The sequence below is a fragment of the Lynx rufus genome, unplaced genomic scaffold, assembly GCF_022079265.1.
Source record: "Lynx rufus isolate CCGP_SWC_20201006 ecotype Redwood Valley unplaced genomic scaffold, mLynRuf1.p SCAF_13, whole genome shotgun sequence".
Taxonomy (NCBI): domain Eukaryota; kingdom Metazoa; phylum Chordata; class Mammalia; order Carnivora; family Felidae; genus Lynx; species Lynx rufus.
In genome coordinates, this window is record NW_025814827.1 from 67,068,193 (window position 1) to 67,084,699 (window position 16,507).

The 16,507-nt window shown below is 36.5% G+C and overlaps 1 protein-coding gene across 1 annotated transcript in view; it reads right to left on the bottom strand.

Moving 5' to 3' along the window:
- MDGA2 (MAM domain containing glycosylphosphatidylinositol anchor 2) overlaps nt 1-16,507 on the bottom strand; it is an 850,755-nt gene that overhangs the window by 548,340 nt on the left and 285,908 nt on the right. The gene's annotated exons all lie outside the window — the stretch shown is intronic.

The following is a 16,507-nucleotide window of genomic DNA, read 5'->3' on the forward strand; positions in this document are numbered from 1 at the left end:
CAGGTATTGAAAAGCAGCTGTGACAGCAGAATCCTTAAGTGCTTAAATGTTTCCAATGGGAAATGGGGTTGAAAGTATTCCCAAGAGCCTACTGGAAGTGGCAGACCAAGAAATCTAAACATGACAGGGAGGAAAGTACTAACAGGAGAGGGCTGTAAGAGCACAGGAAAATACACTGGCACAAGACTGACTTAGACCTGAATTCAAAGCCTCCTTGTAACTCATCAATTGTTTGACCTGCAATGAGTGGATTAATACTTCTATATATTTTCTAATTTGAAAAATGTGATTCTAATTCTTGTCAAACAAGTTGCTTATGAGATTAAGTGAGATAACGTATGTAATTTATCGAAAAGTGCTCCTACAGCTTTGCAACACAGGGGCTACGTAAGAGTTACATGCTCGACAGATAATAAACACTCAAAAAAGATAACGATCGTTATTGCTACTGACAAGGTCAATACTATCACAAATTTTGCAGTTAAATGGAGGTGTTTAATAGAAATCACATGATAAACATCTTTAAATACTAACTAGTTAAGTACACATAAGCTTCCCTCCTTAGAAAAATATAGGCAACCAGTCAGTGTAATTATATTATCTCCACAAAACAATAAACTTTTCTTGCCTTGGCTTCAACATTATTTTAGAAGAATGTCATGACTCCGTTGTTGGGGTACTTTTGAAAAAAACATTTTTTTTAAATAACAAAAATTGCAGAATAAAACATACTGACTTCAGTCAATTGTAAGCAGTGAGAGCAAATGATGAAATTGCAATATCTTCACTCTGAGAGAAAGGAAAATGCACTAAAAGCCACATTCTCATCACTGGTGATACCAGAGGGTGGGAGCAAGGGAAGAAATTCAGCATGAGCATGTTCTTACAGACTGGATTGTAGTCTAACAATTACAAAAGCAATCCCAAATGGGGAAAGAGGACAATTGTCATTTTTCACTGCATTTGTGAAAAGCCAATTAGCTGTGGCCACAATGGCTGGGATGGAGACCAGATGTTGTAAAGGATGGAGGGTAGCCCTCTTTTGAAAATAGCTTTATTGGAGAAGAATATTAGATTTTTCTCAGAGCATAAGCAGAGTTCTTTCAATGACCGTCTTCTAGTAGTTGCAAAGGGATGCTTTACAAACCCAGCAAACCTCAAGGTAAAGAAGTCTTCTTTAAATTCCAGTGATTATAGAAAGTAACCAAGCATGTTCAGCTTTGATCACATCAACCATACCAAGTCCACGATTTGTGGTACCAAAAGTTTACAAAATACAAGAACCCTCTTGATAAAAAAATAAAAACACAAATGTCATACCTGGTACTTGGTATATAAAAAGACTCAAGCAAGTGAGCAGATCAGTATCAAACCTCATCAGCATCAAAGTAAGCCCCTCTCGGGGCGCCTGGGTGGCGCAGTCGGTTAAGTGTCCGACTTCAGCCAGGTCACGATCTCGCGGTCCGTGAGTTCGAGCCCCGCGTCAGGCTCTGGGCTGATGGCTCGGAGCCTGGAGCCTGTTTCCGATTCTGTGTCTCCCTCTCTCTCTGCCCCTCCCCCGTTCATGCTCTGTCTCTCTCTGTCCCAAAAAAAAAAAAAAAAAAAAAAGTCTTTAAAAAAAGTAAGCCCCTCTCTGGGGCGCCTGGGTGGCTCAGTCGGTTAACAGTGTTCGACTTCAGTTCAGGTTATGATCTTACAGTTCATGGGCTCTGTGCTGACAGCCTGGAGCCTGGAACCTGCTTCAGATTCTGTGTCTCACTCTCTGCCTTTCCCCTCTCTCAAAAATAAATAAACATTAAAAAAAAAATAATAAAGGAAGCTCCTCTCTTACTCTATCTGCTACTTGTGAAGATTAGATGATCTATACAAAAGATTTTGGCAAGAGATACTTGTCTATACAAAGGCATGAGTTTAACTTGGGAAAATGTACAAGTCTGGCCTTTGACATTTTATCCACCTAGTAATAAGTAATTTTTAACAAATAATGTTTTAAGAACCCAGTTCTGAGGAAGGATTCATGCAAAAAACTTTCCAAGTAACCCATGAGGCATAATTTGAGGAGATCTGAGAATGTCACCATCTCCAGACATTTCCCACTTCCAGCAGGAATAGTATATGAAATCTTACTATTAAAGGCTCAGTCTTAATCAGATATTATCTCACTACTATTGTGATGGAATCATTGGTTCACAACACTCCTTCAAGTATTCTCAGCAAATTATAAACCTAAATCCGTTCATGGTTATAGACCTATCTATCTGTTTACAGGAAATATAGGGGATTGAGGAACATGCTAAATTTCACACACATGCAATTAGCAAAATCTAGAACAGGGGAAATCTAGAGGATAACTTACCAAAGTCCTCCAACAATTTTTTTTTAAAGGAACGACAGAGAAGGTACATTTATATCATAAGATTTAAGTGAAATGTCAACTGCCACTAACATGTGGGCTTTGTTTACATCCTGATTCTTACAAGTACCAACTGCAATCCAGGAGACAATCCAGGAGATTTGATCACTAACTTTGATGACATTAGGAATTATTCAATTTTAGGTAACTAATCTTATTTGTTTGGGGAGGGGTGGGGAAATGTCTTAAAATTTAAAGATAAATTACGAACCGTTTAGGGATGAAAACAACTAGTAATAAAATCAGTTCTTTGTAGTTTTCCCTAAGTTACAAATTACCTATTGACCTCTCCATGTCCATTTTTCCTCCTCACGCTGTGCTGTATCCTTGGAAGGCTTAAAGGTCATGCATCACTCTGGCTCTGCCTTTTGGCCCTGCTCAGCCAATGGGAGGTGTTGGCAGGAGATAAGAGGGTTGGAGAAGAGGCAAGTGTAGGTACGGATTCCCCTGGATTCCTCTGTACCAGGCAAAGGTTTGGGAGTGGCTCTATTTCTCTACAAAAACCCAGAACTCCTGTTGGGTAGAACTCCCCTCCAGCTATGGCACTCAGGGAGTTGCAGAACCACTTCTTCATAGTGTATATTCAGGGCCAGCTGTCTTTCATCGTCCTTTATTTTGACCCTTTTTTTTTAAAATTTTTTTTTTCAACGTTTATTTATTTTTGGGACAGAGAGAGACAGAGCATGAACGGGGGAGGGGCAGAGAGAGAGGGAGACACAGAATCGGAAACAGGCTCCAGGCTCCGAGCCATCAGCCCAGAGCCTGACGCGGGGCTCGAACTCCCAGACCGCGAGATCGTGACCTGGCTGAAGTCGGACGCTTAACCGACTGTGCCACCCAGGCGCCCCTTTTTTTTTTTTTTTTAAATTTTTTTTTTTTATTTTGACCCTTTTGATTAAAAGGGTTTTTTTTGTTGTTTTTTGTTTTTTTTTTTTTAAATTTTTTTTTCAACATTTATTTATTTTTGGGACAGACAGAGACAGAGCATGAACGGGGGAGGGGCAGAGAGAGAGGGAGACACAGAATCGGAAACAGGCTCCAGGCTCTGAGCCATCAGCCCAGAGCCCGACGCGGGGCTCGAACTCACGGACCGCGAGATCGTGACCTGGCTGAAGTCGGACGCTTAACCGACTGCGCCACCCAGGCGCCCCAGCTGGGACTCTTATCAACATCTACTCCTTATGTATTTTAGATGTAGCAAATAATCAACAAAAAAAGGTGACACCATTTATTATGGAATAACTGAGTTATGAGCTATGATCTGAAAAGTCTAGACTGTCAGAACCTTGTAAAAACACTGAATGATGGGACAGGCTTTAGAGAATAAACTCTGCTAGGAGTCTATATTGCATAAGGCTGGCTTTATCCATTTAGGTTTAGGGAACTCATTAGGTCACATCTAAAAGTATGCAAAATATGCTGACCTTTTAACTAGACCTTATTAAACATTAACCATTTTCTGGCAGAAAGCCTATACTTGCTATTTTGGTGCATAAAAAATAGAACTTAATGAGAAATTCTATTCAACAGATGTGGATGGAGCACACAATTCATTAAGATTTATTTACCAAGGATGCCATTTTGCAGGGCTCTCAAGTATCCCTCTTCTAAAAGCTTTTCCTATTTCTAATCATCCCACTCCCAGAAGAAGATCTTGGAAGTGAGTTATTTGGCTTTCTGCTTCCACAAAACTCTAGTGTCCAGTTGTAGATATTTGATCTCTGATTACAAATTCAGTATGTTTTAAGCTCTGAGACTAGTCCTTACCTATGCGGGAATTTTTTTAATGTGTGTTTATTTTTGAGAGGGGGGAGAGAGAGAGAGAGAGAGAGAGAGAGAGAGGAAGCTCACATGAGCAGGATAGGGGCAGAGAGAGAGGGAGAGAGAGGATCTGAAGTGGGCTCTGTGCTGACATCAGCGAGCTATTGCGGGGCTCGAATTCACAAACTGTGTGATCATGACCCAAGTCAAAATTAGACGCTTAACCAACTGATCCACCCAGGCACCCCCTCTACCTGGGAAATTTTTAAAAACCTGAATCAGTAAACCAAATGACTCGACCTTAGGTTAGCCTCATCTTAGTTCTAGAAGGGTGATTTCATGTGACCAACTGCCAATTAATCTCAGTATCTGTTATCTTCTTTCTTCAGTTTTTATATTTATTGTTTTATCTTGACACAGAAATGCTGAACTACATATTACAAAAGACTCCATCTCGCTATCTCCCTGATGATTAACTACAGTCATGTAACTAAGTTTTGCCCAAAGGGAAGTAAGTAACAGTTACATATATAGCATCCAAGAATGTCTTTAAAGGGAGGAAGCAGGCTCTTCTTCATGACTTTCTCCACCCTGATGACTAAAAAGCAGACAATAATGATGGGCATTCCCACAGCAACTTGGACCATAAATGGCTTTGAGAATATGGAAGAAATAATTATTGGTCTCTCACATCATGGAGAACTATGTTAACTCTCAAAAAACTTCTAGCTTCTTTACCACAGGAGACACTTCTACCTTGTTGAAACCACTGTTACTTTGTTTGGCCATTGTTGTTTAAGCAATTCCTACGGTTTGCTGATTGCTTTGATATAATGTTAGATATATCAATGTCTCAAAGACAGGACCTGCCCTGATTTAAGCTTCTTTTTAGAAAATGGGACTTAGACCTTAATATCCTAAAGTCAGCACAGAGATAACTGTGTTTCATTTGAATCCCGGAATACGTGCTTGAATTTAGACTCTCTATTTCTGCTCTGACACCATTCTGGAAGTCTTTTTTGTTAACTTTATTACTTCCCTAAGACAGAATCTGCCTTCTTTTAAACAGTCACTTGTCACTAAACCATGATTTGCAACCTTGTTTATATGGAGATCCACTCGAGGGCACTAGTGCATTTTCTGGTCCAGTAAAAAAGCGAGATTTCTATCTGCTGGCCCTCCTTCTCTGACAAGAATAATAATAAAGTCAAAGAATGTAGGGCATTTTCAAGATAGTAGAGCTGTCTAGTTAGGATGAAGGATAGGCAGGGATTTGGAAATAACAGGTGAAAAGATCAGGACTCTAAGTAGGAGCCAGAACATTGATGGAATATTGGAATTATGCAAAGTTACATATTTAAACATAGTAATATATCAAATTCCAAATATACAAAATACAGCATGTTTTCAAAATACATTGGTCATCTCTGTAAGGCTCATTCCTCTGCACATACACACACACACACACACACACACACAGACTCACACACATATAATGATTTATATATGTTATAATAGTGATGTAAATAAAGTTTTCCTTCAGAAAACTTTTCAAAGAATTTCTGAACTCCCTAATCCCACGGAGAGAATATGTCTTTGAAGCAGAGACACATAACCCTATCATTTCAGTGAATTTCCATTTCAGTAGCTCTCAAGTTCCTAAGTGGTTTCAGTTGGTCACTGGATCTAGGGAGCAGAAAGAAATTTCAATGAAAGGTTTCAATAGAAGATAAGGGAATTCTCAGAGTGTAGTGGGAAAATGAGAGTCAGAGAAAGAAGAGTGGTGTCTTGTGCATGTAGATTTCTATTATATGATTAGGTATTCTTGAATTTCATAATCTGCACCAAGCTGGCAGGTGCCATAAAATCATCTATCATTATGACTGGATTTTTATTCTTTCTCCCTTAGTGAACTGTAAACTTCTCAAGGGCAAGGATTCAAAGTCTTTAAGATTATAACCTTGCATGGTTAATGCTCAAAAACAGCTGTTAAATGAGACACGAAGGTCTGAATATCATCTGCCTAGATTCTTAGACAATCTTTAAATTGATGAATTTCTGGTATATCCAGCACCTCTACCTTATTTCTGAAAAGATCTGCATTGATTATGTCATTTCATCATAGGTGTCATATTATGAAAATTAAGTTGAGCATTCTTTTGATTATTATGAATTGCCAACAGACTTAGGAAGGAAATAACTTCATAGCTGATTTTAGGGAAACCAGAAGACATTCCCAAAATACCTGAAGCTACAAACGACAACAGTAACTAGTAAAGCCTCACCATGTCTGCACTAAACATCTTATTATAGGACTTATCAATATTATATGCCCTTAAAATGAATATGTAATTCCATGGGATTTAACAGTTCAAAGTCAACATTTTAGGAAGGGAATTTGTTTCCTATCCTCTTGGGAATCTTGGTTTATTCTTTTTTTTTTTTTTTTAAGTTGGCTTCTTTCTTTCTTTCTTTCTTTCAGTAATGTCTACACCAACATGGGGCTCGAACTCACAACCTCCAGATCAACGATCATATGCTCTTCTGACTAAGCCAACCAGTCACCCCAGTCTTGGTTTATTCTTATGTGGATGGAGATAAGAAGTTAAAAGAATTAATTGAGATAACACTTAAAAAATTTCCAGCATAGTGCCTGACAGACACATGGTGGTTTCCAAAAATAAATGTCTTACGTTCTTATATTTACTGTAACTTAGCTTACCTATCCCACAAAATTACTGGGAGGAATAGGTGAGAAAATATACATAAAAGCTCTTTGTAAATTATAATTTACTAAAGATATATTAATAAGCATTTTTAGTAAAGTAACTGTATTATTCCCTATATTTTAGTATCACCCATTTTGTCATTAAACTTTAATACTTAGTGGTGAATATTTCAAAGCCCTTTTCGATAAATACTTTATTGTACAATGCTTAATGTTTTAGCAAATAATCATATAAACCATGTATTATGGGCTGTATTATTTCCCTCCCAAATTCATATGTTAAAGTCCTAGCTCCAAGTACCTTAGAATGTAATCATATTTGGAGATAAGGTCTTTAAAGAGGTGATTAAGCTAAAATGAGGCCATTATGGTGAATCCTAATCCAACCACCGGTACTCTTGTAAGAGAGGAAATTAGGATACACAAATAGATATCAAGGACTAATGCACACTGAGAGACAAGCACTTGAAGAGGCAGCAAGAAGATGGTCATCTGCAAGCTAAGAAGAGAGGCTTCAGAGAAACCAACTCTGCCAACACCTTCATCTTAGACTTCAGCCTCCAGAATTGTAAAACAATAAATTTTTGTTAAGTCTCTATGTGGTATTTTGTTACTGTAGCCCTAGAAAACTAATACACCATGTTCAAATGAAGTAAAAGTTGTAGGGTCATTTAAAACTCTTAATGTTGTTTCTGATTTCAGGTCAAAGAAGAAAAAAAAAAAGGTGTGCTGACCTTATTCAAACATAACTAATTCTATTGCCCTCCCACACCTGTGATTCATCACATTCAGATTTAAAGCTTAACTATTATCTAGTGCCTTCTAAATGAGCTTCAGAATATAGGTTTCCTCACTCTTAAAAATAAGAGACTGGGCCAGTTTTGGGGTGTCTGGATGGCTCAGTCGGTTAAACATCTGACTTCGGCTCAGGTCATGATCTCATGGTTTGTGAGTTCAAGCCCTGTGTTGAGCTCTGTGCTGACAGCTCAGAGCCTGGAGTCTGCTTGGGATTCTGTGTCTCCCTCTCTCTCTGCCTCTTCGCTATTTGCTATCTCTCTCTCTCTCTCTCTCTCTCTCTCTCAAAAAATAAACAAACATTAAAAAATTTTTCTAAAAAAAAAAGAGAGACTGGACCAGTTGAGTCTTTTTTTTTTAACATTTATTTACTTTTGACAGAGAGAGGGAGAGGAAGAGAGAGAGAGAGAGACAGAGACAGAGACAGAGACAGAGCATGAGTGGGGGAGAGGCAGAGAGAGAGAAAGAGACACAGAATTTGAAGCAGCCTCCAGGCTCCAAGCTGTCTGCACACAGCCCGACGCGGGGCTCAAACTCACAAACCGAGAGATCATGACCTGAGACAAAGTCACACACTCAACCGACTGGGCCACCCAGGTGCCCCGTGGACCAGTTGAGTCTTTTGGACTGTTTACACAGCCCCCATTTTTTAATTCTTTGATTTTGAACCAGACAAGTGAGAGTTTGGCTAATCACTAATCTGCACTCCTGGTCAATCTTTTGGAAGACTTTCACTAGAATACAGGAAAACTAGACAAAAATAAGAATATTGCAAGGTATTTTTTAAAACCTAGTTATATAGTTTGAAGCACTTTCCTTTATTCTGAGATACTATACTTCCTTTTATTTTTTTCTTTTAAGTTTATTTATTTATTTTGAGAGAGAGAGAAAGAGAGTGCAAGAGCAGCGGAGGGGCAGAGAGAGAGGGAGACAGAATCCCAAGCAGGCTGGCAGCGAGCCCAAGAATCCCAAGAATCCCAAGCAGAGTCCAATGCAGGGCTTGAACCCATGAACTGTTAGATCATGACCTGAGCTGAAGTCAAGAGCTGGACATTTAACTGATTGAACCAGCCAGGTGCCCCTATATTTTTAATTTTCTTTTATAAAATGTGTCCTTTCTTTGAAAGGATATGATAGTTGGGGTTTTTTGTTTGTTTGTTTTGTTTTGCTTTGTTTTGTTTTAACATCATACTTAGCAAAGAAAGTCTGAAACCTCAGATCAGACAGAATACACCTATCTGCATATTGATCACTCTACCATTGAATTCAATAGTCTTCAACAATCCTTAAACCTGAACTAGAAGCCTAGCTTGGCCTTCTGTCCCAAGTGGCCTTAGATTTAATGCATGCTCATTCAAATACATTTGCATCACTAAATTGAGTCTCATAAAGAGAATACTAACATCTCCTTGAATTTTGAAGTATCCTTCATTTACTTTTCCTTTCCTTCAAGCAAGACTCCTTTCCACATACATCTTAGAGTGAAATCATAAATAAGCAGACTTTTAAAGTAATAATAAAATAATTTTGAATATGTTCAATGTGTATATACACAATGACACATTAACTCATTCCTTGTTCAATTAATATAATTATTGATTATATAGTGTTTATTATCTTTACTGTGCATGGATTAGCTACACTAAGTACACTATAAGAAATGACAATTTGAGTACTGATATTCTTAATACACTTAATATAATCTAGCTACTTACTGCATTAGTTGCCTTTACTTTTCACTTTTGTCTCTTTTTCTGCCTACATAGATTTTCCCTCCCTTGTATTTTTTCTTCTAAAAAGATTTATCTGACTCTATAAGATTATGAAATTATTAGGTAAAGTTAAAAGTCACTAGCCGCTAGGTCTTCCCAGTAATTCAACAAATTTAAGTAAAACCATTTTTCATATTTTGCTATCTCCTACCAATATGACATTCTTGTTTGTTATTGTAATATTCAAGATGGAAGCTTTCTCAAAAGTTTTTTTCTAAATTTTTTGAAAATAGGTATTATTTTATTTCACTTATCCTGAATTACTTCAAAATAAATGTATCAAATGGATTGAATACTATTAACAAAATCTCATTCTGTAAGAGCACTTAGGACTAAAATTGCCTGATAGTTTTATTTTGAACTGAATATAGGCATCTGATGCAAAAGCAATTAGTAAAGCTTTTGAAAATAGTTAACAATCTGATCAGAGTAGCACAACTCTATATGCTCACAGAAACAGCCTCCTTTTTTTCTCCCTTAGGTAAAACTCTGTGGGAGCTGAAGATATTAGAGTTTATCATTTTGGTGATGGGGTAAGCTGTGTAAGAATATCTTCTTCAACTTGTATATACTTTATTTTCATATCTTTTGTATACACTTCCAGATGTTCACTTTTATTAAAAATGTTTCAATATCTGGGTTTTATCGAATTTGTTTGCTCACCAAATATTGACTAAGATCCAAGTTTCAAAGTCCTTGCTTATTAAATTATAACAGAAACTCACACAGCATGGTAAATGAATTGGCAAACATGTAAATTATCTTATAAACAGGGGTCAGAAGAAGAAAGAGACAAAGAAAGAGAAGCAGGTTGAAGAGGAGGGGAAGGAAGAAAGGAAAAAAGGAAGGAAGGACCTAAATGCATTCACGTATTTCAAAACAGTAGCTGCCTGAAAAAAAATGAACTCCTTGGAAATTCTGAGTTAAAGAAAAAAAAAAAAAAGAAAGAAAGATAACCCATACCAAATCACCTGATTAAAGATGAGGCTCAAATAGAATGTGGGCATTCCCAAGTGTCTGCCTTTGTCATCTTTATTTCACATAATGACTGTGGTGATTCTCTCTGAGTTTTATCAATTCTATTTCAACAGTACATATGCATCATCTCTAAAGAGTAGGTATATATGTAATTCTTCAATACTGAGTCCACTAATCTATTCATTAATTACATTAGAAGAGTGCAATTCTCTTATTGAGCGACAACCAAATGAGGTCCTTCCTTAAAGCAAATGTGATTGATGCCAATCAACATTGCACAAATCTTCACTAAGGGTACTGGCTCTCCAAAGACATGTTCTCCTTGAATTCTAAGTTGGATCTTAGAGTTCATTTTCTTATATAAACAGTGTGAGAAGAGTTGCCTACCTCGTAAAGTGAAAAAAGAATTATTAGTAGTTCATAGGTAAAATAGGATTTCATGGTCTCACCTAAAATTGAATTAGCAAGTATAACACAGCTTTCATGACATAATATGCATGAATTCTAAGAAACAACTAAGAAAATCTGAACAAAAACGCATCTGTAAACACAATAAAGTCCCTTTGGGGACATCCATAGTTTGTTTTCTATACTACTGAATGGGATCTCAACCAAACAGGCGCTCTAGTATATTACCATAGAAATCAAATAAAATTCAACTCCTTCACCTCCATCCATTTCTCAATAGTATATTATTTCTGAAAGACTTCAGATAGAACTCGCTCTTTTCCTTCTGGATTGGAAGGAAGACATGCTTTTCTGAGCACAGCTGGAAAATGTGCCTCTCGGTGTCCCACCCCTGCCTCTCCCGTCTGTTCAGGTTTACCCATGGAAGCTGTAGCTAGCAGTAGGCACAGCTGCTGAGGGAGAGATAACTTTGCCCATAATAAATGAGTGAGGCTCTTCACCCCGTGGAACACAAAGAGCAGACTGTGCTGGAATGGGCAGAATCACCACAGCTATGCTGCTGACAGCATGACCCTTTGCCATTCCTAAACTGCTTATATGCCATGACCAGTACTGGCAGACAGGAACTTGGGGAAGGTCAAGGAAGCTCAGACACACTGCACAGCATTTCTACTCAAATGATAACTTCTTCATTTTTATTCTCCTTTTTCTCCCACATTAAGCAATACAAGGTAGTTATTCTAGATAGCAAATGGTAACTTACTCTGTTTCCAAGCAGAAATACCACCAGAATATGTAGAGAGGAGACCCAGAAGGAAGGGCATTAAACATGGTCTTAACCTTCTCTTTTTTGCATAACATATTGCTTCACTGGACCACTGTAAAGAATTGTCCCTCCTCCTTCTGTTTACAAATATTTATAGTTATAGTATGCCACCACATCCTAATGTGATGCCAAGCCAAAGCATATTCATTCTTTTAATCTCTCCTTATAAATCAATACTTCCAACTCTTTCATCATTTTTGTGGCTGTTCTCGGAAGCTCTTTTAATTTATCTAAATCTTTTTTAGAGCTGAGGTGCCAAAAACTCAATCACAAAGGCAATCTCAATAACCATGCATGCAGGGGAAAAGAAAAGGGGAGGAAAAAACCCAGCTCCAAACCACTCTTATAAGTTATACTTCCAGTAACTGCAATCCTTGCAACACAACCTATTCTTCCTACAGCACAAGTAGCATTCAAGGGTCCCTTCACATAGCCCAGAACGTCTCCCATTGAAGGCTTTGGGGCTTGAGGAGGGAGGTCAGGAAAACTAGAGTATGATGCTGCATTGGAGAGTCCCAATCACCAAACCCTCTTAGGTAAGAGTGCCTTTTCTGCATAAATAGAGAGAATTGTTAAACATGAATGCCCCAAGGATATCTAGGTCTGATTTGTTAGTCCACAATATATCCAAGAAAAAAGGGATCTGTTCTAGAGTTTCCCTGGAGAGAGTGGTTCCTTCTAATCCTGGGATTAGCCAGGATGAACCCATTCCCCATGGTCTCTCTTAGTGAAGTCTAAAATAACAGTTGAATAGATATTCCTTCCTAATTCTTTTCATCTTTCACCTGGCTACTTATATACCAGAAAGTTATATTGTAGTAAGTCTTCAATTTATCAACCAATAAAATGGTCAATAAAACAGGTTTATCTGTTACAAATAATACCTAATATATTTTAAGTATATGATTACTTAAATTTTACTAATATGTATTGTATTTTTTTAATTTATAATTAAATTTTACTTTCCAGATGATTTATCATTAATCAGTACAGATTGAGTTCTTCAATTTGTTGTTTTGTTATTATTATTTGCCGTTGCACAAATGAACATATTATTTCACCAGAGTTTTTAAAAGTGTTATATATACTTCAATATAACAATTATATATACTTCATATAATAGTACTTCTAAGCAGACTTGAACTCCTTAAAAATATGTGATACAGTCTTTAACCAAAATTTAGACATCATACAGTCACTTTCAGTTTGACTTTGGTCCACCAGTTTTGCTTCTACCAGAAGAAAAAAAATTAAGAAAAGAAAACAAATTCGTGTGTAAAAGCAAGAACCGAGGAACAGAGGGGCACCTGAGCAGCTCAGTCAGTTAAGTATCCAACTTCAGCTCAGGTCATGATCTCACAGTTCATGAGTTCGAGCCTAGCATCAGGCTTTCTGCTGTCAGAACAGAGCCTGTGCGGGATCCTCTGTCTTCCTCTCTCTCTGCCCCTCCCCTGCTTGCACTCACTCTCTGTCTCTCTCTTTCTCTCTCTCTCACTCTCTCTCAAAAATAAATAAATGTTAAAAAAAAAACAGAACTGATGAACAAAAACCTTAATCTATATGGTTAGAACTGTTACAAATGGAGGAGTTCCATAGTCTAATCGTCTGTCATGAAATGAAAGACTGAGAGTTGCAAAGAACTCAGGTGGAGTTTATTAGCTAATTACTGCTAACACACACAGAGGAAAACAAATATAACTGAGCTTAGCTGTTCTTCACTTTACAGTAAGGAGATCAAACACAGTGGGATTAATTCACCCATTAACTCTCATGAGTAATTTCATGGAAACCCATATTTTGTGTCTTTGCAATAACACACATCCATCCTTGTTTCAGCGTATGGTAAAGCCTAGAGTTTCCAAAATCATTTAAATCTTTCCTAGAGATGTGTGTCTCTTAAAAGGTCTTCAGTTGCAACCCACCCGATCTGAATCATAAGTCATCTGCTTTTGACCCCCATTTAATTTAGGTACACATATGTCAACTGCTGAAGTAATTTTTATCTCACTTTTTTGACTAGAAGTAGTTACCACCCAATATAAAGTCCTAAAATATCTTTAATCTTAAACAACATTCAGAAAGGGCAGAGAAGTGTTACGTTTCTCATTCTGGAAAAACAGACTTACTTTTGAATTAAGGATAAGAGACAAAACAAAGGCAAACAAAAATCTTCATGAAATGCGCCATTTTTCCAGTAAACCCTAGAAGATAGATATTAAAATGCTCATAAAGGACTTACGTGTAGTAAACTCTTCACTAGCCAGGAAAACCTTTAAATTAAAGTTATAATTAGTTACTATTTTCATGTAGAATTAATTTGATTCTAGTACTGATGTGGGGAACAAAAGCAAAAGAAAAAAATTAAATTTCCTTGTAACTTACAGTCCAATGACAAGTCCTTCAGACAGACAGAGTGACCTTCCTCTAGGAACTCAACTACCTCCATGTTAATACTTTACTAAGGACAAAAGGCAATCTTAGCTTAACATTATCCTAACCTCCTGGATCCTGTTAAGTCCCTTTTAATGTATAAAAATTCCTTTGGAAACTTCTTTTATCTCTACCTCCCGAGATATATGTTAGCAATCATCCTTCAGGATATGGCTCCCTGAAATACATCTGAAGAGTCTCATGACAAAGGTTTTATTAGACAGTAACAAATGACTTTTTCCTAATAATAGCTAGCCTCTCAAGGTCCTGGAAACATTGCTTCCAAAATTCCTCAGAGACTTAACGCTATCCCTGACTCCTTCCCAACTTGAAAGTATATCATCAATTGCTTCTCACAATCCCAGTGTAGCTCTTTCTGCCCACGGCCCGGTCCCTGTGCTTTAATAAAACCGCCTTTTTGCACGGAAGACATCTCAAGGATTCTTTCTTCACCTTTTGCTCCAAACCCCAGCATTTCCACATCAGTATTACCAAGAACACCCTCCCCCAGGTAACCAAATGCTGATTTGTTAGTTGTAACACCTTTGCAAAGTAAAACTACAGAATGATAGGTCATTAACTAAATATCAGACTGTTATGGGGGAACCATTCTAAAAATTATATTCCTCTCCTTCTTCCACAGTTTGTTAACCCCAAAACAAATCTAATTTAAACAAGAGCAGCAATTACAAGCATGTGCATCTTGACCTCTTAATCCCCTTCTGAAATTCAGTTTTCTTTGTTTTAGTTAATTCCCTTACTTGGCCAATGTTCCTTTAGGCATTTCTCCAAATCTGATTTCAAGTTAAGTGACTCTAAATAAGACTGTCCATTACTAAGGTGATATTCTTATTATCGGAGAAAGTAAAAATATATCTTTGAAAAGGCAAAGTGTTCTTGAAATGTAAGATTTATTATTTTTCCCCTGAGTATCAAAGTAAACTACCCTATGTTAGCCACACTCTTAAAAAATAATAATAAAAGGAAGATATGCCACATTAATCTGGAATTAAAATGAATAAATGATGCTACAGACATAGCAAACACTTTTAACAAAATGCATTCACAAATTAACTATTTCTTCCATCTAGATTAGATCAGTGATCTGTATTTAAATGAATATTTTGTAGATCTATTTATTATTTGTGTATGTATAAATGTGTGTAAGGTTTTTGCATACATTTATAAAGAAATTTATATACAAGCTACCATATTCCATATGAAATATTCTCATTAATTTAAATAATGTGCTATCCACCAAAATAGTTTTTCTTTATATTGTATTATTCAAACTAATTCCAGTCATTGAAATATTCACTTTTGCTAAATTCATAAACGTCCATCAGTAATTTTGCAAACTATTAGTCTCAAATATCCTATCTGCCCTAACTTCTTCCAACCATAGTAGCTAATCATTTCTCCTTTTCTCCTTTTGCTCTGGCAATATCTGTTGTGTAAGCCACCCCTTATATAATAAACACTAGTGAAAATCATACACTTGGTTTAAGTTTCCATTGAAACTTGAAACTTAAACCTCAAACTTCAAGTGGTACATCCTTTTCTGTATTTCCGTTTTACTAAGTTGATTTTATATTATCTAAACACTTATAAAATCTTGTCTCCTGTTTTTCTGGTTAATACCTTCCTGAGTGTACATTTTATGTCCCCAATCTTAGTAACAAATTCATCAAGAATTGAGGATATAACCTATATCTAGTAGACAGCAAAAAAGGAATTTAAAAATACCACTTGACTTGAAACATTTCTTAAAAGACAGCAGAATAAAATAGGAGGTGAAAAAGGAGTTACATAAAATAAAAATAATTTTACAATTTGATATAAACCTGGGAAGAAGGCTTACAGAGCAGGTATTGCCAGAGCAAAAGGAGAAAAGGAGAAATGACTAGTTTCTATGCTTAGAAGAAGTTGGGGTATGTAAGATATTTGAGACTGATTTTGTAAGCCAAAATTCAGTGATATTACATTGGATTTTTCCTATAGGAAGTTTAATTTAAGATATCATATTATTAGAGGAACAATTATGACCTTTTAAAAATTATGCATGAGCCATTTTCAAATACTGACCTTTCTAATTCAATGTAAGACTTAGTCAAATTTAGTATAAAATTACAAAATCTAAAGTTAGTACATAAAGTCTCAAGTACATACCCAAGTTCCTTATTTGGAAGTATCAATCTCTCTTAGTCATCTAAATTAATGTACTGACTCTCTCCAACCATGAACCGTATTCAAGGCAGGATTTAATATATTTTCTCATAAAATATTAACATTATAGTAATTAATCATTTTGACTCCAGGCACATTTTTATATTCTGAATAGAATCAAGAAAAGCACAGAACCAGATAAATAGCTTGAGGATAATAATGCAAAAAGT